General features: G+C 41.7%; 1 protein-coding gene and 1 pseudogene across 2 annotated transcripts in view; both read right to left on the minus strand.

Moving 5' to 3' along the window:
* The window catches only part of Luzp1 (leucine zipper protein 1), a 74,911-nt gene that overhangs the window by 28,216 nt on the left and 19,532 nt on the right, over nucleotides 1-27,163 (minus strand). The gene's annotated exons all lie outside the window — the stretch shown is intronic.
* On the minus strand, nucleotides 6,850-8,237 carry LOC116894301 (annotated as a pseudogene).

Below are 27,163 nucleotides of genomic sequence, written 5' to 3' on the forward strand. Positions count from 1 at the left end.
AAGCAGAATGAGTCCTTACACAGTACAGACACTTCACTAACTGCCTCATTTTCCTGAGAAGCAAGAAAGTTCCAGAGAGGAAAGACATGTCCAAGGTTACAAGGCATATTAATATGAACATTGCTGTTTCCTTTTTGAAACAAAAATAATAATAAGCATAATGAATAAAAAATACTATTAGGGAATTCTGCTTCCAGATGACCCTCTCAAAGGTTACACCTATAAACACGATAAAAACAAAACCAACCATCTGAAATGAACAAAAACTGGCAGATTTAGGAAAATTCAAAAAGGGACTGGGGTGGGTTCTGGCTGATAGTATCTAGCTGTAGTTCTAATTAAAAAGCAAATCTTAGGCTCCTGTAGGAACCAGAAGACACTGGACCAGCCAAAGATAATGGGAAGTAGGAAAATCAAGAGCCTGTAAGAAGAGAGACCCAGCTGACTGTGCGAACTTGGTCTTAAACTGGCTAACAATCCTGAATTGTGAAGTGCAGAAGGCAGAATTCAAAGACCTCATTAAAGACAAAACAGTAGGAAAGAACACTGGCCACCGCTAGGGCGGCAGAGCTTACGATGTGAACCTGATTAGCCGTGTACTAAAATTAAAACTCCAAATGGAAGCCTGACATAGTGGCACACACCTTTCACCGCAGCACTCAGGATGTAGAAGCAAGGGGATCTCTGAGTTAAATGCCAGACACCTTGTCTTGAACACCCCTCCACCCCAAAAAAAACCCTTGAAAGTCCTCCTGCATCCAAATGTATAAGCTATAAACCCAAATTATGCAAAGAATTAGAAGAATGAAACCCAGCAACTGAAAACTAACAAGCAAACAGGAACACTAAGATGAACTCTGTAGAGGAATTTTAATCTAGCAACATAGCTGCTCTGGAAAGGAATCACATCCAAAGACTTTGTGGGTCTGCTGATCCAGCCGGAATGACACATCTTTAATTCCTCTGGCTGGAATAGATACATGCCCTTAGTACACACCTTTAATACCAAACAATGTGGGTAAGGTCAGTTTGTAGAAAGAAACAGCCATGCTTGAAAATGATGTCTTAATGAGGGGCAGTCAAAGTGATGAATCAGAAAGGTTTTACAGAATGAATCAGTCAGTAGAGAGGCAATGTGGGGAAGCTGAGTTCGTGGTAGTTCAGTTGGTGGCGTTCAGAGGCAGTTTGTACCAGGACAGTTTTACAGAGAGAATAAGCTAGACACAGCCAGAGACAGAGTGAGCCAGAGATGAGACGAAGGCAGAAGATTAGTACATACTGCCAAAGTTAGTTTGAGACCAAACAGAGCAATTCAGTCAGAAGCCAGTTTGAACCAGTCAGCTTGGAGAAGAGTTGAGCCAGAACAGCTGAGGTGAACCAGCAACCAAAGATGAGAAGGATCTGGAAAGAGTGAGTTTATTCAGCAGTCTGCCTCCAAATGACAACTGCATCTGGTGATTGAAGTTACTTTTACAGGACTCAAACTGACCAAAGATAGAAAATACAAGTATTAGACCTAAAAGAAACTCAAAACTAAAGGAAAAATGGTAAATCTTGGACAAGAAATTGGAAGTTCTTTAAAAAGTAAGGAGTTTAGAACAGGAATATAATTTTACTTTGTTTTGTTTTAATTCACTAGACAGACTTAGAAACAGAACTGAGTACTGGGGAGGTGGCTCAGTGAGTAAAGTGGTTGTTGCACAGACAATAGGATCTGAGTTTACAGTTAACTTAGGTATCTTCAACACCCTTGTGCAGAAACCTGATACGGTGATGCACATCTGTTACCCACTCTGAGTGGTTGCTGGTCGACCAGTCTCCCAGTCAGGGTCTCAGGTTCAGTAAAAGACACTATCTCAAAAACAAGATATAGAGCAAATGAGGAGGACACTTGAAGTTGACTTCTGGGCCTATACACATAAAACCATGAGTATGTACACATGTACTTTTGCAGAAGCACCTACACCTATGCACATATTTACCATACAAAGGGAAAAAATTTTAAAAAATCAAATCTCTAGGCGATAGTGGCAAGCACCTTTAATGCCCGTGCTTGAAAAACAGAGTCAGGTGGATCTCTGTGAGTTTGAAGCCAGCCTGGTCTACAGAGAGAATTCCAGGACAACTAGGGCTACACAGAGAAATCCTGTCTTAAACTTGCCACCTCCCTCAAAAAAATTAGTAAGTCTAAACATTTAAAACAAAGAACAGAATAGCAATGACAGTGGGAGCAGAACAAACAAACCAACTGACATAAGTCTAAGTTGTGTGTGGCTTCCAGAAAGCCTCTATCAGACCCTTCATTAGGGTGTACAAATTAATTTCTTATTATAAGAAAAACTGGTAACAAGATATGCAATGACTTAAGATCACAGAGCTACACAAAATTTTATTGGAACAGGTCACCTTCATCAACTCATTAACCTCTGGGAGTCACCCAGATAAAAGCAAAGAAAGTGTAAAGGTAGAATAAAAGGTCAGGAAGAAAACTGAAGCAATGTCCCAAGTCGCTCCAGTAACGCTGGGAAGCAAGTCGGTCTTTGCTGTGCTGTAACTGCTGCTACGGCTCTCAGTGTTGTCAGGGAATGGAGCAGACACTTGCATGTGCAGTATCTTCTCCAAAAGCCTGTCCATTATAGGACAAGATAGGACTTGGTCGCAGTCACTAAAATTGGTGAAGCAGCCAACCAGAGGTTTAGATTTACTTAATTTTTAAGAATTACTTGTGTGTGCGATGTATATGTATATGTGCGTCGGTGTGTGTGCTCATGCAAATGTGGTGTAAGAGATGGTGAAGCAGCTGCACCAAGTGTCCTCACTGACTTCATAAGCTGAGCCACTGAATGCTGGAACTCAGGACACTTTAGGCACATGTGGAAGAACAAAACCTCAACTGCAGAAGGCATCCCATTTTAGTAATTCTGCCTTGATCCCCAGTCCTGCTCACTCCACCACCTCACAAAGGGAAAGAAAAGAATCTACATCAAGTGGTCTTCTCTGAAGTGGAAACTAAGAGTAAGACGCATCTTCAGAGGCAGAACACAAATGGTAATCCATGCTCTGCTGCAAATATACCACGGACTTAGAGAAGAAATTAAGCCTCGGTCTACCCATCTAACAAAGGTCCCTCTACATAGTATGCAAAAATGATCTAACACTATCTTCTGACCCACAAGGGTAACAAGCACGCATGTAGTACACATACATAAATGCAAGCAAAAAAACATTCATGCACTTTTAAAGGTAAATATATGTAGTAAAAATTTTTAATGATTTTTTTAGTTGACTGAAGATGGAGATACATATTCATAATCCCAGGACTTGGATGACTAAGGCAGGAGGATGGTGAATTTGAGGCCATCTTTGGTGACACACAATGAAACCCCATCAAATCACAATGAGAAAACCAACTTATCAAGAAAACTGGAGCTCAAGAGATGGCCCTGCAGTTAGGAGTGCATACTGCCCTTACAGAGGATCCAAGTTCATCAGCCCTCAGCACCCACATCAGGCAGATCACCGCTTCCTATAAGTCTAGCTCTTAAGTATCTGACACCCCCGGCCAACAGCACCTGTACTCACATGCACATATTCACACACAGTTAAAATAAGGATGTTTTTTAAAACAAAGAAAATGAACTCCGTTCCCATGTGTTGAGATCTCAAGTTCATTTCCTGACATTTCCAAACAGCCACTAGCGTTTTGGGCCACTCAGAGCCAAACGTTATAACCTGAGCTCTATCCCTGAGAAACACATGATGGAGAGAACCAACTGCTGCAGGCTGTCCTGACTTCCACATGGTCATTGTGTGTGTGTGCGCATGCACACACACACACCCATATCTACACAAAATAAAAGGTAGTTAAAAAGTTTTAGCTGGGTCTGGAGAGATGGCTCAGAGGTTAAGAGCACTGACTGCTCTTCCAGAGGTCCTGAGTTCAATTCCCAGCAACCACATGGTGGCTCACAACCATCTGTAATGAGATCCGATGCCCTCTTCTGGTGTGTCTGAGGACAGCTACAGTTTATTTATATAGAATAAATAAATCTTAAAAAAAAAAGTTTTAAGTGGCTGAATCTGAAGAACAAACTGAGTCTCTTAACCTCTATGAGTTACCAAGACAGCCTAAGGATTTAAACAGAGTAGTTAAAAAGCAAGTCACAACTATCCTGAGAAGGAGGAGAAATCACAAGTACTTTTAATTAATTAACTACCATCAATCTCCATGGTAATTACAATCAGATAAATACTATACCTCTCTTTTATCAAAGAAGCAAGGGTTCAAAGTCTGATAAATGGTAAAGTGGACTTTCAGGTTACTCTGCTCCAAATTTTGCTTCTCTTCTGGGGTGTTATCTCAAATTTTGCCCACAGAAAAGCCAGGATTGCTCTACAGTCCACATCACAAACCTAACTGAGGAGCAGTTATTAAATTCATTTGTTTATTTGTTCAAATCGTACTGAGGATGAAAAGTGAACAGTCCTTGTCCTCACAGTAGTGAGAGCAGACTGAAACAGAAAAAAAATCATGCAGTACATAAATTACATGTACTATGCCTGGACAGAAATTTCCTCACTCTAAGTGCCTGACAGGTGCCCTCTGTTAAGACTGTTCCAAGGGGAAGGGGAACAGAAAAGAACAAAAAGAGAAAAGTCTAGCATGGTGGCTCAAGCCTATAATCCCAGCACTTTTAAGGCTAAAGCAGGAGAAATGTTATGAATTCAAAGCTAGCCTGGGCTACATAAGTTCTAGACCAGTCTGGGCTGCAAGAATAATACCCTACATAACCCTTTAAAAAAGCGAAGAGGCTGGGTTTGGTCCCCAGCTCGGAAAAAAAGAACCAAAAAAAAAAAAAAAAAAAAAAGCGAAGAGGATACTGCAGGTATACGGGCACCCACGCCGTGCACACATGCGCACCTCGGAGACTAAGTTATCACGGCTTCTTGGTTAGTCGGTTTGTTTGGGTTTTTTTTCCTCTTTCCTAGTTTTTTCAACACAAGTGTTTCTCTATGTAGTACTGGCTGTCCTCGAACTCAAAGATTCACTTGTCTCCACCAAACATGGGTTTAAATCTTTATCTGAAGAATTACAGGAAGTTCCTTAAGTATTAAAGATAAGACATTTGTGCTTTGAAAAGATCACTAACTTCAGTATGAAAAACAGATGGGAGGAAGAATGTTCCTACTAGAGATCAGCTGGAAACTGATTTCTGAAGTCCTGGAAGAATGATGTAAAAGCTAATAAGAGGTATATCCTGGAATTTATCATATAGTACACCTATCCATTTTTTCTCTCCCAATGCCTGCCTACCTTAGCCACAGCACTACCACCCATCAAGCACGAGACTCACTCTGGACTTTCTTTGTCTTAAGAAACTGTCAATCCTACTTCCCAGGGTTCTTGGTTCTACCCCTGTTCTCCACATTCCTTGCTACTGACTCTCACCTGCTGCTATGAGAGCCCCATTAAGCTTCTCTACTTCCAGTTGTCCCCATATATAAACCACTCTCGAAACAAATTACATTTCCAAAATTTTACTTTTGGATCAAAACTCTAAACTATCAAGCAAACATAAAACTCCAGCTGCTTTCCATTTCACTTAATCTACAGTCTTTAGCCACAGCCTATGGGGGCCTCCAGCTCTAACCTAACTTCTGCTGTCAGGTCTTACCCTCCCCCCTTCACTCCCCGTTTCGTGTATGTGCTGTATTCATTTCTATGCACTACCTGTTCCCTCTTCCCTTGTACGGCTGGCTCCTTTTAGTCACTCAAAGTTCAGCATAAATTTTACCACCTCAGTAAAGTTTGGATTAGCCAATATAAAATAATTCTCACCCTGTAATATATCACCATGCTCTGTGTTCATCTCAGCACTTAAGCCGGCCTGCTATGTTTATTATTCATCTCTCCTCTCTACAAGTAACCATAACTTTTCTACCAAGTTCATCACTATATCCCCCAGTGTCTAGAACAGTGCCTGGTAGATAACAGATGGCTCTATATCCCAGAGGAGTGGTGTGGGTTGGAGACATAAAGGTATGACTCATAGCCATAAAGCCAGTGGGGGTGGACAGAGATTACTCAGGGAGAATGTCTACCATGTGAAGAGAGGAGGGCATGGAAGCGTAAGCATTTAATAGCCACAGAAAGGAGGATGAGCCTGTAAAAACACTAGAGAAGTGGGAGGAAGATTAGGGCAGTATTACACCACTGGAGTCAAAAGAAGGAATGAGTCGTAGCAGTTCACTAGCCAAGAAAACTACAGACAACATTTTTGTAATATTCGGTTTGGTAGAAGACACTGGTGACCTCAGTAAGGAATGTTACTGTGAAACGTAAGGGACAGAAGCCAGATGGACTGAGTGGAGAGGCAGTGAATATAGACATCTGTGGTGGTTTATATATCCTTGTTCCATGGAGTGGCACTATTAGAAAGTGTCCTTGTTGGAGTAGGTGTGTCACTGTGGGTGTGGGCCTTAAGAACCCAGTCCTAGCTGCCTTTGGAACAAGAGGCAGAACTCTAAGCTCCTCCAGCACAATGCCATGCTCCCACCTTGATGATAATGAACTGAACCTCTGAACCTGTAAGCCAGCCCAATTAAATATTCTCTATATAAGAGTTGCTTTGGGGCTGGAGAGATGGCTCATCGGTTAAGAGCACTGACTGCTCTTCCAGAGGTCCTGAGTTCAATCCCAGCAACCACATGGTGGCTCACAACCATCTGTAATGGGGTCTGATGCCCTCCTTCTGGTGTGTCTGAAAACAGCTACAATGTACTCATATAAATAAAATAAATCTTAAAAAAAGAAAAAAAAGAGTTGCTTTGGTCATGGTGTCTGTTCACAGCATTAAAACCCTAACCAAGACAACAGCTATGTAGAAGCATTTATATGTGCAAAAATAAAGATGATAAAGGGAGAGTTCGGGGATTGGAGGGTTCTGTTTGATTTTGTCTAAACCAAGAGGTCTCCCAAGTACTATCCTACCAGTCACAGGTATGAACTCCAAGTCTTTGTTTTTTAATGTGTAAGTGATAAACTCACTCCTCTTTATTATTATTAAGGTTTCATCAATGTCTTTCAGTTACAGAGCACTTATTTAATTCCGCTATTGGCCATGGTTTGGGCCCTGCAAACTCCCTTCTCCTTCACCTCAAAGGGAGCTCCTTTGTATGTGGCCACACACTCATCCTTGGTGTGCAGGTAAGGTTGGATCTGCTCCCAGATCTTCTTCTTAGGGTTCAGCTCCTTGTTGAGCTCTCCAGGGAAAGCATCAAAAGTAATTCTGCCTCTAGGAACGGACCCATTGGGAAGGGCCAGAATCTCCACTTTCTCTGATGAGCCAGCACACATCACCACTGCTTGGGACAGTACTCCCCACATTTTTGCAGGCTTCAGATTAAAAAGTAAAACCACCATCCAATTTTGCATCTGTTCTAGAGGAACAGGATTTACCAGTCCACTGACCACCGTTCGTGGGGCTGCTTCTCCCACATCGACCTCTCTGACATACAATGAATCTGCATCAGGCTGTTTCTTGGCAGTAACGATACAACCAATTCGAAGATCCAGGCACGATATATTGTTAGGTTTATAGTTAGCATTGCTGCCGCCAACTGCTGCTTCTCCTTTTTCTCTCCTTTCTTTTCGGTCTTCTCTTTTACCACATTTTCTTCTCCTCCCCCTCCTTTGATCTGTTCTTTTGTACCAGGAGAGGTGGTGGTTGTGATACTGATGAGACTATCACACTTTCAAAAACAGCACAATTAGTCTCCAGTGAAGAACTCGATGGAACAGGTACTTGCTTCACTCCATTATGAATTTCTGCCTGAATCAGCTCTTACTTTACAGTTCTTCTATTTCTTTTTTCAGTTTAGCATTTTCAATCCAAGTGTCTTTTCTTCTCTCAAAGTTGCCTGCAAAATTGCGTTCTTCTTGAGAAGAGCGACCTGCAGCTTGAGCTATTCAGCGATCTGATCCACCTCCACAGCCTCTGCTCCAGCCTCCTCGGACAGCACCATTAGTCTCCATCTTTCCCCAGAATCGGCAGAGAACCATGAGGAGCCTCAGCCAGGGGAAGGTAAACTCCAAGTTTCAAAATGTTTTTACTCACACTCAACTTAGAATACGACTGGTTTTGGATTAATTCCTAAGTGCCTAAAAAAATCAATGTACAGGTCTTTTGCTTACAACAAACATCTCATCTCTCTTATTACAATGCAAGATTAAAAAGCAGCTTCTCTATACAAGCTTGGCGCTATTAGGAGTGAGCTAGATTATACACTACAGGACATAAACTTTAAAAGGTTTTCTGCTTTATCCCATTTTAACGTGAAGAGAGCAACCACTGCCTTTCATGTTATAGCCTCTAGAGAACAGCCTTTTTCTCTATTTCACTTCCCTGTTTCCTGCCAGGGCAACATACTACAGTGGAAAGAGCACACAGTCAAAAGTCAGAGGAGCTGGGTCCCAACTTTAATTCAGTTACAGAGCAATGTTGATGACTAAATGTACCCCATGTAGTTTTTCAACTGAATAGAAATCGTATCTAAACCTCACGAAACTACTGTTAAGGTCTATAGAACAATAGACATCAAGTGCCTAGCCATGTACCACCTGGAACAGTTTTCTTTACATTGATAATGTAATTAAATCTTCTGTATTTTAATTGTCAGTCCCTTTGTCTCGGTGTTATCAGCAAGTCTTTGGAAAAAGAAACTCTGAGAACACTGGTATGGTTCTAAGAGAAAGAATTTTAAAGATATACTAAGAGTGGTGGTTGGGCAAGACCACAGTATAAGCAAGCAGCATCCAAAAGGACAGGGAGGATGCCCAAGTCAGGAACAGGCTCTTCTCCCTGTACCTATGAACGTCGTTATGTGTACATGTACATTTCTGTGTGAACATATACCATGTGTGTGCAAGTATCCACAAAGGCCAGGCTGTGAACCTCTGATGTGGAGGTTGAAACAAAACTCAGGTCCTCTGAAGAGTAACAAGTGCTCTTAACTGCTGAGTCATCTCTCCAGTCCATAGATTTTTTCCTTCTTATTCTTCAATGTTCATTCTGTACCTCCCAAACCCTGGCACTGTGTGAAATATATAGTTGATAATTCTAAGAACCTGACAACCAGTTCACACTCTCAACCAATCCTGCCTCTAACCCCTGACAACTAATTGGCTTACTCACATGAAACCATTCGTGATAAGAGGAAACTAGTAAGAAGTGGAAACTTAAGGGTTCTTTGGAAAGTTGATTCAATGGTGTTTTGCTGGACAAACACATGAAGGAACGTTTCATTAAAGTGGACACAGGTGTGAAAGGCTAAGGCAGACTCGTGAAGGAACATTTAGCTGAAGCAGACACAGGAGAGAGGATGTTCTGCTAAAGCAAGCACATGAAAGGACACGTGATGAAGCATTCTTTGCTAACAACATGCATGTATTGGTCTGCCTTACATTGTGTAGTTGAGCTGCATTTATTGAGACTCCATAGACAGAAACACCAAAAAACCTCCAGTGGTGAACTACAGTTTTTTGCCACTTGAGTGGACTCGGGCTGACTGAATGCACATGCTGAGGCAAGACCCATGCTGAAGTAAGGCGCATGGAGAACACGTGATGTTTGGAGGGTATAAATAGGACTCCATAGAGTGACAGAGAGAGAGAGAGAGAGAGAGAGAGAGAGAGAGAGAGAGAGAGAGAGAGAGAGAGAGAGAGCGCGAGCGCGCGCGCGCGCGCGCTTGATTTGCTGGCACAGCTAGCTGTGCAATGCTTGTGGGTCTCTTATCTTCACTTCCCTGAGAGAGGCCACAGCTGAAAACTTCTGGTGTTCCTGTTAGTCCCTCCTTCTGACTCAAGCCAAGGCTGAGGCCTGGCTATCTCTGCTAGGTCATGTCACTGCTGGCTATCCTAACTCTACTGAACTGGACTGTTGGTATACCCATGAAGTGTTTGTGAGTGGACTGAGCTGACGCTGCCTGCTAACTGAACTGAACTGCCAATTTCCAGACAACACAGATGGGAGTTGCTCCAAAGGACCTTCCTAAACAGGTCCACTTTGCCACCCCCACCCCCACCCCCACCGTCTTTTCTTCCACTACCTCTGGTGGTGGTGGGCTACATGGGAGTTTAAAGCATTTAAGAACCATCATTAAAAATAAGATTTGAAAAACAAAGTTGACACTAATATCAGTTCTCACAGGGGTGAATGAAACACTAGTACTCAGGAACGTTTGTCCTCCCCAGCATCAATTGTGTAGCAAAAAGGCAAGTACTTGTTAAGTATGGTAAGCTTTCTAAAAATGGTTCCTAGTGGTCGCTTTCCCTTTATTGAAGACTCTACCTGGTGACTTGCAGAATTCCAATGAAGAAAATATAGTAAGAGTTATGAAATGTCATGTCTAGGGTCGACTTACTAGCATTTATACAACTGTACTTGTTCTCTCTCTCTCTCTCTCTCTCTCTCTCTCTCTCACACACACACACACACACACACACACTATTTATAATTTGCTTAAAAATATAGGATGAGGGGTTGGGGGAGCACAGAAAGGGAAGGAAGATGAGCGCCAATATGAATACAGGATGGGGCCAAGTGTGTGGAATTAAGATGAAAAGACTGGCCATGATTATCCACTGTTGGAACTGGGTGGAGGAAATTCATTAAGTAGTAAGATGAGGCCTGGTTAAGGGGCACAGGCCTGTAATCCCAGGCACTTGGGAGGCTGAGGCAGGAGGACTACAAATTCAAGGCCCACCCTAAGTTAGTGAGAGGATGATAAAGTAAGGCTTGAAAAATGGTTCAGGTGGTAAACTGCTAGGCATACAAGCATGAGGACTTGAAATCAATCCCCAGCATCCACATAAGAAGCCAATGTAACCCAGACCCTGAAGAAGCAGACACACATAAATAAATGTAATTGGGGCCAGGCCATATCTCATTTCTCAAGTATCCATATAGTAGTCATACTGGATCCATTGTCTCTCAACACCATTGAAAATACCAAGTTTAGTGAAACTAGCCTGTAGCCCCTGTAGCCCCTGTTCCTCAGGAGACCAAGGTAGAAAGAAAGATCACTGAGACAAGGAGTTCAAGACCAGGAACCTATTGGGGGTAGGGAGTACCCAAACAGTAAAGACCAATATGTATTGTTCTTGCAGGAGACTCAAATTGAGTTTCCAACAACCACATTAGGAAGCTCACAACAGCCTGTATAGATCTCTAGCTCCAAAGGATCCAAGGGGCCTGCAAGGACACAAGTACATGTACGTGTGTACACACACACACACACACACACACACAACTCCAGGTTCAGGTTCCCTCTTTTGACCTCTGCATTCTAGGCACACATACATGCAGGCAAACACTCACACACAAATAAATATTTAGGAAAAAATCATGAGACCAACTGGGGCAACATAGCAAAATCTAGAAGAGTGGTTCTGATACACTATTAGACAGGTTTTTACCCTGATCTAATCTCTGCACCTGGTCAATGACATGGCAAGAAGGGCAAAGCATCAGAAAAGGGTAGCTCTGGATGAAAAGAACCTAGTACACCGTAAAGACTGGACTGAGTCCTTATTCTAATTAACTATTGTCTTGGCTGTCCTGGAACTAGTTCTGTAGACTAGACTGTCCTTGAAGTCACAGAGATCTACCTGCCTCTGCCTCTTGAGTGCTGGGATAAAGGTGTGTGGCAACAACAACCAGTGAAGTTCTTCATAATTTAAAAGAAAGAAAAAAGAAGAAGAAGAAAAAAAAAAAAGCCCAAACACAACTAATACAATCACAAAACGTTTAGAAGTATCAACCAAAGTAGAATAAATGACCTACCAATTTTATTCCTTGGTATATAAAACCAAGAGAAATAAGGACCTATATCTACCAAGACATATATACTAGAGCAAAAATGTTCATTGCAACTTTCTCATATAGCCAAAGTGGGTGTGATCCCAAGTGTCCATCAACAGTAAAACCAGTAATTTTGGCATAGCCGTACAATTCAATATTCAATAGGATGCTGGGGGGTTGGGAGAGCCAGAACCAAAAAAAAATGCTTAGTGTCTGACTCTATGTGAAATTCAACAGGCAGAGCAGCAAGGCCTACTGAAGAACATCTATAAAAGCCACTCAAGAGACTGAGATAAGGTCTCTGGTTCAAGGCTCCCCAGGCTACAGAGGGAGTTCAAAGTTAACCTAGGCTACTTAGTGACAACTGTCTCAAAACATGTAAAGAGTAACAGAAGTGCTGACAGGTATACTCAGTGACACAGGGGCACTAGCATGCTCAAGGCCACAGGTTCAATCCTAGCACTTCAACAACAAAGACAAAACTAGGTAACAAAGAGTGCAGTAGCCAAGAGGCCCTACAGCTGGACTACAAACACACCAAGACCCTGTCTCAACAAACACAACAAACCCACATGGGGATGCACACCTATGATCTCAGCACTTAGGAAGGAAGCAGGAGAAACTAAAGTTCAAGGCACAGTGAGTTGGAGCCCAGTTTGGCTACAAGATACCCTGTCTCAAAAGAAACATAAAAATTAATTAATTAATTTAATCAATGCCAAGTTACTGAGGGAGCCAGTAATGATGACGAAGAATTATAAGGAAATCAGTGTTCTGGAATTCTGGAAATAGTCTGTGTTTTGATCTGCTATGTATCTTAATTTAAGTCATTTTTATATTATATACACATAAAATGTATTGAGCAATTTGTGTGCACTACTACAGATACATAATATAATCATAAAAATAACAAATATGAAAATAAAATCAAAACCTTAGATATTGGTATTTTGTAAAAGTCATATAAGCAATTCTAATATACAGTTAGTGCTAGGAGCTCTCCATGTCAAAAAACTCAAATTTATGATTCCCTGGTCTTCTATTACAATATTAATTGTGACGGGGAGAAAATAAAAGATGAAAAGATGGGAAGGGGGCGGCAGAATGAGAAGGGAAGGGCTTAACTGAAAAAGGAAACGGTCCAGGGCAAAGAGAAAAACAAAAGTCAGTTCTGATGAAAATAAGGACACAGCAGTGGTGAGGCAAACCTCATCTTAGTTCAGCTTTGAAACTAAACATTGGCTGTGACCGCTTAGGCAAACTGCCCCATTCCTCTCAGGATTTCTTACGGCTTTAGTTAACAGGAATCCAGTAGGAACCAGCTCTCTTGACAGATCCTAGATTTATTTAGTATTGTAAGCGCCTCCTTGTTTATTTCCTGTTCCAAACCCAACTCTTACACTCTGATTAATATACCTTCTAGCTATTCAGAAAATTGAGGCAAAATCACTTGAGCCAAGAATTCAAAACTTGCCTGGCCAACATACCAAGACCCTGTTTCAGAAAACAAAACAAAAGAAATCATATACCGCCCTACTGCCCATTGCTTACACAGTATTTCATGGTTCAGATGACCTACACTCACACACACGCTCAGTCCTCAAAACAATCCTCTCAGATTACAAGACTATCAAATCTATTTTGTATATTAAAAGAAAAAAAACTGAGGCTCAACTTTTAAATAATTTTCTAGTGGGGTGGGGGTTAAGAGCACTGACTGCTCTTCCTGAGGTCCTGAGTTCAATTCCCAGCAACCACATGGTGGCTCACAACCATCTGTAATGAGATCTGATGCCTTCTTCTGGTGTGTCTGAAGACAGCGACAGTGTACTCATAGAATAAATACATAATTTTTTTAAAAAAAAGAGGGGGTTGGGGATTTAGCTCAGTGGTAGAGCATTTGCCTAGGAAGCGCAAGGCCCTGGGTTCGGTCCCCAGCTCCGAAAAAAAGAACCAAAAAAAAAAAAAGAGAGAGAAAAAATTATTTTGCTGGCCTGAGGTAAGCTGAGACAACTAAAGAAAGGTTTCACTGCAGCCTTGTCAGGCCCAGGAGAGAGAAATGTATCACCGCTGCCACCCCTCTGGCCTCCCAAATAGAGTAACCCTCTCACTGCGACTGCAAGCTTTTCTTGCTCCCCTGAGTATCGGTTTCACTAGTTGTTTTTTGTTTTAACTTTTTATTGATTCATTCACCCCAGTCCTGCTCATCTCCCTGTCCCCTCATATCCACACGTCACTCTTGCAACCTCTCCCCAACAAAATAAATACACACAAGCAGAGGAAAACATCTCATCGCGGAAGCGGTAGTATGTCAGTGGGTCCCACAGTACATCCCTCTGTCCACACACCTTCACTGCAAATGTGCACTGCAGTGAGTCATGGGTCTGGTTCTAAACCTCTGGCTTCTGTGACACCATCCTTACTGGAAGTTCACCAGGCCTCCTCTCGGTTACCTGCTGTTGCCCTGTGTCATGGAGATCAGCAGCACTGGTCTTTTCACACATCCCAGTCATTCTCAGATGATACAGATTTGGGGCTGGGCCAACTCAGGGCCCTGGATCTGGGCCTAGGTGGAAGCTGAGCTGGTCAGTGTACCAAGTCTCCCTCATCGGAGCCACCAGGGCAAATTCTCTAGCACTGCTCAGGCTAGGCCACCCAATGCTGCCATTGGCAGAAGACAGGGTCTCCTGAGCCAGCTCCACCGTGCTGCCCAGTCAGGTGCCTGGCCTACTCTCCAAGTGCTGCAGCTGGCCAGGGCCAGGGCCAGCTCACCTGTTCTCATGATGGAGGATTGGGGGTGGGGGGTCCCCTCCCTCAATCCTACCCTAAGGGCTGGCTCACCTGCACCTCTTGACAAGAGCCAGCACTACTATGCTACCTGCACAGGCGAGGAGCCAGCTATTTCATTATGGTTTTGTTTAGTTGTTTTTGATACTTTTGTGATAAAAACACTGAATGTAGGACAGTGCACATGCTAGGCAAGTGCTCTACCACTAAGCCACAATCCCAGCCATCATTTGTACAGTTTTAAGAGAAAAAAAATGACAGTTCAAGAAGAAAAATCTCCAAGACTTAAAACAGCCGTACTCATAAGCTTCTATTATGTATAAAGCTAGAGAAATCAGGGCAAGACATGTTCCAACAGGAAGGTACACTCCCACCAGCCCTCAGTAAGTCAACTGTTTAGAGGACATTTCTTTTATTTAAGTCTACTGTTTTCTCCTGTCCATTCAAGCTTCCTCAAAGAGTGGAAATGATATCTTCAAGAGTCTACATTCTTGCCTGTACCATAAAGTACCTAAATCAAAACTAAGCCACAAACCACATCTTTCTGACTTGGTAATTTAAATAGTGTTTTCCAAATTTTAAAATTAAAATTGGTTTAAGTACTTAGCCAGATTTTTTCAATGAATAACGTAAGAAACACTAAGGAAAAAAGATAATCAAGAGTGCTAACACCTACATTGGGCACATCCATTTAAATAGCACTCAATGGAAGTGTGGTACATGAATGTGTTGGGAATTTAAAATCCATTAAAAACCATGAGGGGTTGGGATTTACTCAGTGGTAGAGAGCTTGCCCAGGAAGCGCAAGGCCCCGGGGTGGGCCCCCACCCCCAAAAAAAAAAACCAAAAAAAAAAAAAAAAAAAAAAAAAAAAAAAAACTTCTTGTGGGAAATAAAATATCTAGGACAAGAACCAAGAGACTGGGCAACTGGGTCAAACAAACTAGGTTCTAAAACAGTTTTACCAAAATATGCCTAGCATGCATAGGCTTTACCCACCATACCCAGCACCTATGGCAGCCAGTGCAGCCCAGTGAACACAATGGAACAGAGCACAGCGCACTTGTTCTCTCCTCAGGCCAGCACCTGAACCAGCAGCAGCTCACCTTTGTCATCCATGACACCCCCTAGCAATGCCCCGAAGCCCAGCCACAGCACCACAGGAGTTAAGCCAAGCAGTACTCAAACTCAGGAGGAAATGAGTGTGCCACCTGACACTTCTCTGGCACATAAGCCGATTAGTTTGAGTTACAAACATGACTGCAAGATTCCAGTATGATGATGAAACTACTTTTTCTACAAACTAAAAATAACTTCTTTATCAAAACAGAAGCATTCTCCAAGTATTTCTGCCATGTCAGCAACCCCAAATTCTATTTGCCCAAATAATGTATCTATAGAGATAGTGTTACTGAATCTACGAATCCACATTTCCCCTACTGCTCATCCTAATGCTAGCCTGTGAGCAGAACAACAGTCTTACATGCCTTTCCTCCTCTTGCCTTTTAAGTTTCTCTCCCAATAACCAACTGTACCAAGCTGTGGCTCATGCCTTGTGTGGAGTCACAACTGGAAGAGCTGAGCTGTAGCCAACCAGAATGAAGTGCCAAGGAAAACTGAAAGACAAGACAGGGCATGATCAGAAGTCAGCTAAATGTTTTCTATTAAGAAAGGAATGGAAAGCACTCCACCCACCTAGAAGAATACAGAGCAAAAGCAGTGTCCAGCATAGAGCCAGAGTGTCCTATATAACTTTAGAACACAGCCATTACGTTTATTCTAGAGTCAGATGTATCCAAGTAGCTCTGGTGTTCTACAAGAAGCATGAAGCTATCCCGAGTTGAAGTGACTTGTGTGTTGAAAATAAACTCCCATAGCTAAAGCCAAAAAGTTTGAATTGCAGATTTTCCCAGTCACACACAGGGAGGCTCTACTGAGAAGCAGTAATTACAGAGAACTAGAAAGCCATGCTCTTTGTATCTCAGGCTCAGTGGGAAGTCACCACTCCTTCCCAAAGCAAAAGCTGACTAGATTTCCTTGTTCTTTGCAACTGGCATCAGAAAAAATGCCAGAATGCTGTGCCACCCTATAAAGACCCAACAAGGTATTTGTTACTACAACAGTCACTTGGGACACACATTAATGCACTTCCTACAGATCCAAGTTTAGAGTAGTCTTTTCACATCTTTTTGTTGTTATTTTTATGGTGTTTGTTTGTTTCTGCTTTTGTTTTGTTTTAAACAGGATCTCATATAGCTCAAGCAAGCCTCAGACTCACTATGAAGTCAAGACTGACCTGAACTTCTAATCCTCCTGCCTCTCCTCAAGTGTTGGGATTACAGTGTGCATACCATATCCAGTTTATGTTATGTTATGTTGGGATAAATCCAGGGCCACGTTAATATTAGGCAAGCTCTCTACCGACTGAGCTACAATCTTAGCCCCTGTGGCTCTTTTAACATTTTACCATCTCTTTAAAAAGCAAAACTAAAACTAGATTAGCTATAAAATTTATACTCATGGAAAATTTTCCAAAAAAAAAAAAAAGTTATCTTAGCCTGAGACCACACAAGAAGCATAATGCAGAATCTGCAGAGCCATGGAGGCCAGAGAATGAATGGTATAAAAACTGAAAGCTTGTACTAGTTTATTCTGAGGACCCTCAAACGGTACCTGGAATATGAGACTACTTCAGAAAGCAAAATATGGTCTTATTGGCCTCACTAATTTGTTAGCTAAACTCTAGGCAGTTACTTTCCTGCTTTTGATGGTGACCACCTTCAGCAAAGTAAATCTAGGGACCATCCTAGAGAAGCACTCTGCCACCTGACTTTCAGTACTCTATGGTAATACAGTTTTCTCCCCAGCTGAACTAACTACAACAGAGGTTTAAAGATTCAACCTACAGCTGTTTTCAAAGGACTTACATTCCACAAGAATGACCTGGCTCCTACTGTATAAGAAGCCAAACACAATGCTGGGAACACCAATGTGAGAGCTGCAAGTTTCAACAATACCACAACAAAGATTGCTACATTCTGTCCTGCAATGGGTCAGCCACACACTGCCTGCCCAGATGTAACTAACATCAACTATGTGTCCTGGAGTTAGGGTTACTATTGCTGTCATGGAACCCCATGGCCAAAGCAATCTGGGGAAGAAAGGGTTTATTCAGCTAACACTTCTACATTTCTGTTCATCACTGAAGTAAGTCAGGACAAGAACTCAAAAAGGGCAGGAACCTGGGGGCAAGAGCTGATGAAGAGGCCATGGAGTAGTGCTGGTCACTGGCTTGCTCCTCATAGTATGCTTGGCCTGCTTTCTTATAGAATTCAGGACCACCAGCACAGAGATGGCACCGCTTACATGAGCTATGCCTTTCCTCCATCGATCACTAAAAAAAATGCCTTCCAACCAGATCTTACAGAGGCATTTTCTCCTTTCAGATTACTCTAGCTGTGTCGAGCTGACACATAACTAGCCAGCACACCATGTGTGTGTCTTTAGTCATCTGTGACCAGAAATACCCTACAAGCACATACTAAGGCCTTTCTATGTATCACTTTATTCCTCAAAACAATCCTGGGACTGGAGAGACAGCTTGGTGATTAAGAGTGTGTACTCTTAGGGGTTGGGGATTTAGCTCAGTGGTAGAGCGCTTGCCTAGGAAGTACAAGGCCCTGGGTTCGGTCCCCAGCTCCGGAAAAAAAAAAAGAGTGTGTACTCTTCCAGAGTCCAGCTCACAACCAACTATAACTCCAGCTCCAAAGGATGATCCCTCCTCTGGTCTCCACGGGTACCTGTACTTACATACACATACCCACCCAGACAGGCAGGCAGGCAAGTATGTGTGCATGCACACACATACACACATACAGAAATAAATAGAAATTCTGACCAGGTATAGTATAGGGCATACCTTTAATCCCAGCACTCAGGAAGCAGAGATAGATAGGTGGATTTCTGTGAATTTGAGACCAACATGGCCTATGTAATGAGTTTGAGCTAGTCTGGGTTACATAGAACCCCTGTCTAAAAAAAAAAAAAAAAAAAAAAAAAAGTTTGATAATACTCTCCTCGTTTTAGAGATCAGAAAATCAAACCTCTAAGAGGTTTAACAATTTGCAACTAGTAACATGGCTGAGATTCGAGTTCAGATTGGAATTTAAATTTTCGCTACTTTTTACTTAAATATTTTAACCGCTAAACTACTCTCCTTCCCATTCTTCACACTAGGACTGGCAAAAGAAGACACCTAATGAGCGTTCATTGAATCTGAGAGTTAACATGACCGTTTTAATACAAATTCAGAATGCTGTTTCGGATCAGACTTCAGTTCTATTTTACTTTTGGGTGATGAGGAGTAGAGAAAAGCCCAGCAACCTGGGCTGCACCATGAAGCTTCTCAAAAAATGAAACAAGGAAAAGGAAGAAAGGAAAGGAAGAGGGAGGGAGGGCGATAAGACTCAAACTCACAAACTCCCTTTAAATAGTAAGAAGTAAGAGAAAACAGCTTCCAAAATTGGACTTAACATAATCCATTATTACGAAAACGGGAGGGAGTGTTTTTTGATGGCTTTGTTGCTTGAGATACAGTCTGAATGTTACTCAGAATGGCCCTGAACTTATGAACTTAAGCAATCCTGCCACCTCAATGTCCTCAGTGCTGGGAGGTAGAGGTATATGCCACCAAGCCAGAGGGGAATTTGGCTATAAATTAAGCCAATCTAGGTATTGTACTAAAGGGGAGATATAAAATAAAATCTAAGTCTAAATTACTAAATAGTGATAAATTCTCTTGCTTTTCCATCTAACAATAGTATCCTAAAATTCAAATTTGACAATACCCCCCCCAAAAAAACCCACCATTACAGATAGCATTATGTGAACATAGCAAGTATGCACTGAACCTTGATAGTAGAACAAAAGCCTAATACACCACAAAGGCCCTCATTACAGCCTCACCACAGTGGAAATACTGACATAAGATTCTTAAATTCCAACAGTTTGTCCTTCAGAAAGGATATGGCTTACTTATCAACTTTTTTTGGTCAATAATACCTCTCTAACAGCACCACAGGGTCTCTTGATAGTCAAGACTAGGATATAGATCTAATCATATACTGTTTTATTTTAAGCAGCATTTTCAACAACAGTCTTACCACATACTGGGGAGGGAAGACGAGGGGGACTACATTCCTCTATAACCAGACAATAATTCCCTTTCATTTTATGGTTTTATCCACTTGAGACATCTGTTGCCAGCTCTATTAAATCAAATTTGGGGGATTCTCCTTAGGGGGAATCAACAAACACTATCAGCACATGCCTAGTGTTGGGCTTATTCTTCTATGCAAACTATAAAAAAGCCAGCCAGTCATAAAGACACTCAATAATCCCAAATTTAAGACAGCACTGGAAAATGCCTCCTACCAGCCAAATTATCTCTTTACCACTTGCTTTGACTCTCTGGATGACGAGGATTTAAAATGGATTCCACCTGCAGCATCAGCATGCCGGTGGCTCCTGTACCAGCATGGGCTCCAAAAGCACTTGTACCTCCTGTGAGGAGCTGCTGCTCCTACAACCATGTGCCCTGGGCTACATCTGCACTAGAGCATCCTGCAGCTGATGGGGGAAAGCCCTGCTCCAGCAAACAAACAGTAACTGCTTTCTTTCCCAAATAATTTGTAAACTCTACAAAGATAAAGACTCTTTTTTTTTTTTATTTTTATTTTATTTTTTTTTTTAGTTTAGGAGGAGGGGGAAAGGAGAGGGAGAGAGAAGGGAGGAAAAAGGGAGGGAAGGAGAAGGGAGGGGAGGAGAAAGAGGGGAAAGGAGCAAGCAAAGAGAGAGAGAGGGAGGAGAGGTGGGGAGGAAAGATAAAGACTCTTAGTGACACTATCATTCATGTGCACATACCCCCCCAACACACACACAATTAAAATAACAGAAATAAATTTTAGGAAAAAAAAGACAAGTTCATCACAGCTACCAAAGTAATAACTCATTCTGGCAAAGATTATCAATGAACACTAAAATCATTTGGTTAAGAACAGAATATTCGTATTCATATGGCTTTTTTATGTTATATATAGAGAGAGATATATTAACCATATAAAACTTAAAACAAAACCTTAAAAATAGGCTGGAGAGACAACTCAGTGGTTAAGAGCACTGGCTGCTTTTCTAGAGGACGCGAGTTTAATTCCCAGCAGCCACTCAGGAGGTAGAGGCAGGTGGATCTCTGTGAGTTTGAGTCCAGCCTGGTCTACAGGACACCCAGGACTACAACGAGAAACCCTGTCTCAAAAAACCAAAAGGAAAAAAAGAAAACCTTTAAAAACATGTTTTAGTTTTAATAACATTAAATAGAAATAACAAATTTTAACAAAAATAACTTTTCCAAAACACAAAATCTGATGAAAAGAGTAAACTGGGTCTCCTGCAGGTCTAGGCCCGTTGTGGTTTTGCTGTAGCTGTCTAAAACCTACTTTTATATGCACTCACTTTAACACAGTGTTGTTCTGTTTGAAGTGGATAAAGAAATACCCTATTTCCCAAAGTGTGTGTACTTTAAGGCATTTTAATAACCTTTTAGAATAATTGAGATATTTTTCTTTGCTATTGTACCAGAATTTGACAGGTAGAAGTTTTTAAAGTTAACTATAATGTAGATTCCTAAATCTAATAATAGACTTTTAAAACTCTGTTATATAAAATTCTTTGACCAGTTTTTCACTTTGAATGAATCTTTTACCTTTGTAAATGCCCACACTGGTCATCTAAAAATGGTTCTTCTCTAAGGTGACAGCAAACAAACAAACAACTTTCACAGTGTATTCCATTGTCAGTATCAAAAAATACTGTTAATATATTGCCAATGTCATTTAAAAACAAGTCTAAGTTGGATATGCTGCCAAACTCCCAGAAATAAAAGTCACCTTTAATTCTAATTTTTCCTTGGAAAAACCGTATCCCTGAAAATAAATACCATCAGTTTTCTTTACTGTGACAAGCTACATTTCACTTATTTTCAAGATGATGTTAACCAACGGCCTAAGTCTGAACTTAGTTTAACTATCAATCATCCTTTCAAAAGAAACTGGTGCTTCCTGAAAAGACAATGTTACTTCAGCTAGTAACTCAAACAAGTGCAGCAATGCTTTTCTTCATGTATTAATTGAACATAGGCACAAAGACTTCACATACACTTCCCATCATACTAAATACCTGTACTCAAGGATCAATATAATAAACCTGATGTTTTTAATGCTTCATCAAGAACATTTGAAAGTGAAACTAATGTTCTTGCTTTACAACATGTGTCATGAGCATAATTCTCACCAACACAATTAAATGCTGCTTTCTTGATGTGGGCTAAGGCATAGGCAACGTTATTGGCCATTAACTTTTGTAACACTAGTACAAATATTAATGTATTGGCATTAATAAAATTTTTTTGTTCTCCTTTTGGGACTTTAAGGATTCCACAAATCCGTGAGAACTACTAACATGTATGAAAGGGTTATGAACATTCGTAATACTATTTATCCAACTGCTTCACTTTAGAAGCTTCAAGATATATGATTGGAGGCCATGTTAATATATGATTGTGGTAAGTCTGAGGCCAGCCTGAGTAAGCTAAATAAGAAGATTTTGCCAGACAGACAGGAAGGGAGGAAGGAAGAAAACAAGCTAGCTAAATATCATTAGTAAAAAAGTAAATGCAATCAAAACCACTTTACCTCCACTAGTGTGGCTATAAAAAAGACATGCATTAGACGATATGAAAAAAATGGAAATTCATGTACTATTAGGATGTAAAATAAAAATGCTAAAAACACCAGGAAGGTTGGCAGCAGTTCCTCAAAACATTAAGTAGAGGGACTGCATGACCCTGTATCTCTCTACTCTACTCCACCCAAGAGATGGAAAGTTCCTAACAGACAAAAAGTAAGAACAACCCAAATGAATGAAAAACAAAATTGGAATTTTCAACAAGCAAGCCTATGATCTCAGAACCCAGGAAAGAGAGATGGGAGGATTACAAATTTGAGGTTGGCATAATGACATAGTTCTAGGTCAATTAGTGCTATACTGTATAGCAAGATTCTGTCCAAAGTGTGTGTTTGGGGAAGGTGGGGGGTGGACAACACTCTAAAAGAAAGTACCAACACATACTGCAACATGAAAGAAAACCTTTTAAACCGCTAGAGTAGTGTCAAGTTTAGTGGCCCACCCTTGTAAACCCAGTACTAGGAGGTAAAGGGAAAGAGGATCAGGAGTCCAAGTCATCTTCAGCCACATATCAAGTTTTAAGACCAGCGTGGGCTACATAAGACCCTATCACAAACCAACTAAATTTTTAAAACACCCCAAAATTAAAAGAAGATTTAGTAAAAGAGGTCAGACACTATCAAGCCTGAGTTGACAAGAAGGAAAAAGAGCAGTCACTGATATGAAATGTCCAATATAGGCAAAATCCATGGAGACAGAAAAGTGATTTATAATTCAACAGTGAGACCCAGAATGGAGACTGGCTGCTAGCGGGCACGTGATTTCCTTTTCAGGTGATAAAATTTTTCTGAAATTGAACAGTAGTAACAGTTGCACAACTCTGAGAATATACTTTAAAAGGCCACCGCAGCAAGGCCTGCTCTAGCTGCTGAGAAGGGAAGATTCCAAATTCAAGTCCTACTTGGGCTATAGAGTAACCTGGGGTCAGACAAGATTGTACCTCAAGAAGAAGAAAAGGGGATGTAGCTCAATGGTAGAACACTTGCCTAGCATGAAGCCCTCAATTTGATTCCTGGCACAAGAGGACTGGAGGAGTGGAAAAAGAAGAAAAGAAAGGGGGTTGGGGAGGATAAGGGAAAAGCTAGGCACTGTAGCATGTACCTTTAAACCTAGCACTCTGGAGGCACAAGTGGCAGGCAGATCTCTGAATTTCAGGCCAGCCTGGTCTACTGAGCAAGACTGGGACAGCCAGAGTCACATAGTGAGATCCTGTCTCAAGGGGAGGAAGAACAAAAAACAAAGACAAACAAACAAACAAACAAACAAACAAACAAAAAAAGCCAGGCATAGTGACATGGGCAGCACCCTGCACCTTCAATCCCAGCACTTGCAAAGCAGAAGAGGATCCCTGAGTTCCAAAACAGCTAGACTACACAGAGAGACCCTGTCTCAAAAGAAGAGGATGAGGAAAAAAGAGGCAGGAAGAGGAGGAAAGAAAGCAGCTACTCCACCTTGCTGAGGGAGATCTGGCCCCAAAGGCCTGAGAGTGGGAGAGCATGCCCAGTACCTTGCCAGGGAGCACAGTAGAGCTGACCCTGGTGGTGGGGAGTACAGGTGAGCCAGTCTCAAGGTGGTATGAGGGAGAGATGCCCTCCTTCTTCCTCTTTCTTCCTCCTCCTCCCCCCTCTCTTCCCCTACCCCCTACTGCCTCTGGTCCTAAGGTCATGATAGCCAGAAAGCTGGCCTGATTCCTCACTGGCTGCAAAACTAAAGAGAGCAGCCCTGCACCCAACCTGTACAGAATAGCAGAGTTGGCCCTAGTGGTGAAGGTGTAGGCAAGCCCCAAACCAGCTTCTGCACTGGGTGAGCTAGGCAGAGTCCTGGAACAAACTTGCCCTGTGGTGCAGGCAAGGAAGACTAGTGGACTGACCAACTCAGCTACCTCCCAGGCCCAGATCCAAGGCTTTAAGTTGGTCCATCCCAACATCTATCTCATGAACTGCTAGTGCACGTGATCAGGCTGGTCCTGCAGATTCTAAGTTGCAGGATCTCTATGACACAAGACAACAGGATATTGGAGAGGAATGCCTGTGAGGATATAGTATTGATAGTGTAGCAGAGTCAAAGGCCTCAAAACAGACCAATGACTCACTGCAATGAATGTTTGCAAGTAAAGATGTATGGACAAAAGGGTATACTGTGTGACACACACATTACAGCTTCCAAGACAAGATGGTTGGGGGAAAGAGGGTTGTTTTTTGTTTTAATTCTTTCTTTTCCTTTGGCTCAGAAATCGCAAGGATAAGAAGGGACAGGGAGATGAGTGGGATTGGGGCCCATTATATGAAATTCACAGAGAGTCAATAAAAAGCTTTAAAATAAAAACGCAGGCTAAGCTAGTCATCAAGAGCAAGCCAGTAAACAGCACTCCTCCATGGTCTTTGAATCAGCTCCTGCCTCTAGGTTCCCACCCAGTTCCTGCCTTGACCCCCTCAGTGGGCTGTGGTTTAAGATGGGGGTGAAGGCTCTTCTCCAAGTTATTTGCTCATGGGTTTCATTGCAGCACAGAAACTCTAAACAAGACATTTTGTTTCTTAAAAACACTAGAGGACACACTATATTATTTCAGCTGGGCAGAAGTGCTGAGCTTTTTTTTTTTTTTAAGCATAAAATATGCTATAGTGAGCTGGACAGTGGTGGCTCACGCTTTCAATCCCAGCACTAGGGAGGCAGAGGCAGGCAGATCTCTGAGTTCCAGGCCAGCCGGGGCTACACAGAGAAACCCTATCTTGGGAAAAAGTGCCATGGTGGATAAAAACCCATGTGTGCCAATCTACTTGTCTCTCTATCTTCATTTAATTTTACATTATACCTGACACAAATACAAGTACACCAATTTTACCACGAAATTCAACATCTGAAAACTCATTAGGGGTTGGGGATTTAGCTCAGTGGTAGAGCCCTGGGTACGGTCCCCAGCTCCGGAAAAAAAAACAAACAAACAAACAAAAAAACAAAACAAAAAAAAAAAGAAAACTCATTAAATTAAAGCTCACATAACTATACCCATGATCTCTGCTGGAGATCATAAACTTATTACCATATTTAATTCTGCCAACAACCATAAGAACCAGGTAAAGGTAGGATTCTGGTTTGCAGATCAGAAAACGGGTTCAAGAAAGCTAAAATTTGGGGTTGGGGATTTAGCTCAGCGGTAGAGCACTTGCCTAGCAAGCGCAAGGCCCTGGGTTCAGTCCCCAGCTCCGGAAAAAGAAAAAGAAAAAAAAAAAAGAAAGCTAAAATTTCAGGTTGGGGATTTAGCTCAGTGGTAGAGCGCTTGCCTAGCAAGCGCAAAGCCCTGGGTTCAGTCCCCAGCTCCGAAAAAAAAGAAAAGAAAAAAAAAAGAAAGTTAAAATTTCCCTTAGAATTTGGTATTAAAAAGCAAAACTGAGATTACAGAGCTCCCAACACTAAAGCTGTCTTCCACTAAATATATTTCACCTGCCCTCAATTATTATCAACCTAATCCAATGTGCTTTGATTCTTACACACCCTAGTGTGTAGACTACTTATAAACACATCTCCTGAAGACATTATACAGGACACAAGAGACAGCTCCAGCTGGACAAACCCTAGAACTCTCCTCAGGCTTTACAAGGGCACCTGAGAGGGACCGAGCAGAACAAAGAAGGAAGGAAAGAAAGAGAGGGACAAAGAGAAAGAGGAGAGGAGGAAGAAAGAAAAGAGTGGGAAGGGGTTTGGGGATTTAGCTCAGTGGTAGAGCCCTTGCCTAGCAGGCGCAAGGGCGGGGGGGGGGGGAGGGCAGACCAGAAGTTTTTGGATCCTATAGTTCAAAGGGGCTGCAAAAAAGTGACAAGAGTGGGATTCAGTTCAAGCCATCCAGGAGTTAAAAACAAGAAACACACAACAGCATTCTAGTAGTAGGTAGCGCTCATCTCCCACTCATTTTACCCCTTTCTCCAGGTAAGCTGTTTTCCCAGTTCCCAGAAAATTCAAAATCCTTCAAATGCTCCTTCACAGTTCACTATAATAGGACATAGGAATAACACAGCAACATCTTCCCCACATCTAAGAAAGTAGGAAAAAAATCAAATAGCAAGAATAGCCAGGAATGATCTTCCCTCTCATTCAAAATTGCACAAATTAAAAACTGGGGACCTAGCTCTGTTGGTAGAGTGCTGACACAGCACGCACAAAGCCCTGTACCATCCTCTACAGTACATAAACTGAGCATAATGGCACACGTGTACTTGGCACACGTAGTAGAGGTAGAAGGATCAGAAGTTCAAGGTCATCTTCTACCAGCCTGAAGGGGCAGTAATAAATTATTCTTGCTTATAACAAGAGAATTACCTATTACAGAACTCATTCCAAACCTCCCCCAACCAACATTCAGAGTTTAAGAATCATTTAAATTTTAGTCCTTTTCATTTTGTTCTTCTTCATTGACTGATTGATTGATTTTGCAAAATAGGACTAAATAGAATCTAGACCCTATCTCTTTCACAGAATGCTAAAGTACTCTGAAAGCAAAAAAGCATAAAGTAGTAACTCTAATATTTACTCTTTACTGCATGACATTCTAAACCTTTGCATAAACATGTTAATTCCTCACACTAAGCCTATGAGACAGATACTGCTGTCCTTTTTCCAATAAACAAACTATGGTCCAGAGAAATGTAAATCTTTTCCCAAGTTTACACAAATATTACTTGGCAAAGCTGGAATTCAAACTCAACCCATCAGGTTAATACA

The sequence above is a fragment of the Rattus rattus genome, chromosome 1 (genome assembly GCF_011064425.1).
Source record: "Rattus rattus isolate New Zealand chromosome 1, Rrattus_CSIRO_v1, whole genome shotgun sequence".
Lineage (NCBI taxonomy): Eukaryota > Metazoa > Chordata > Mammalia > Rodentia > Muridae > Rattus > Rattus rattus.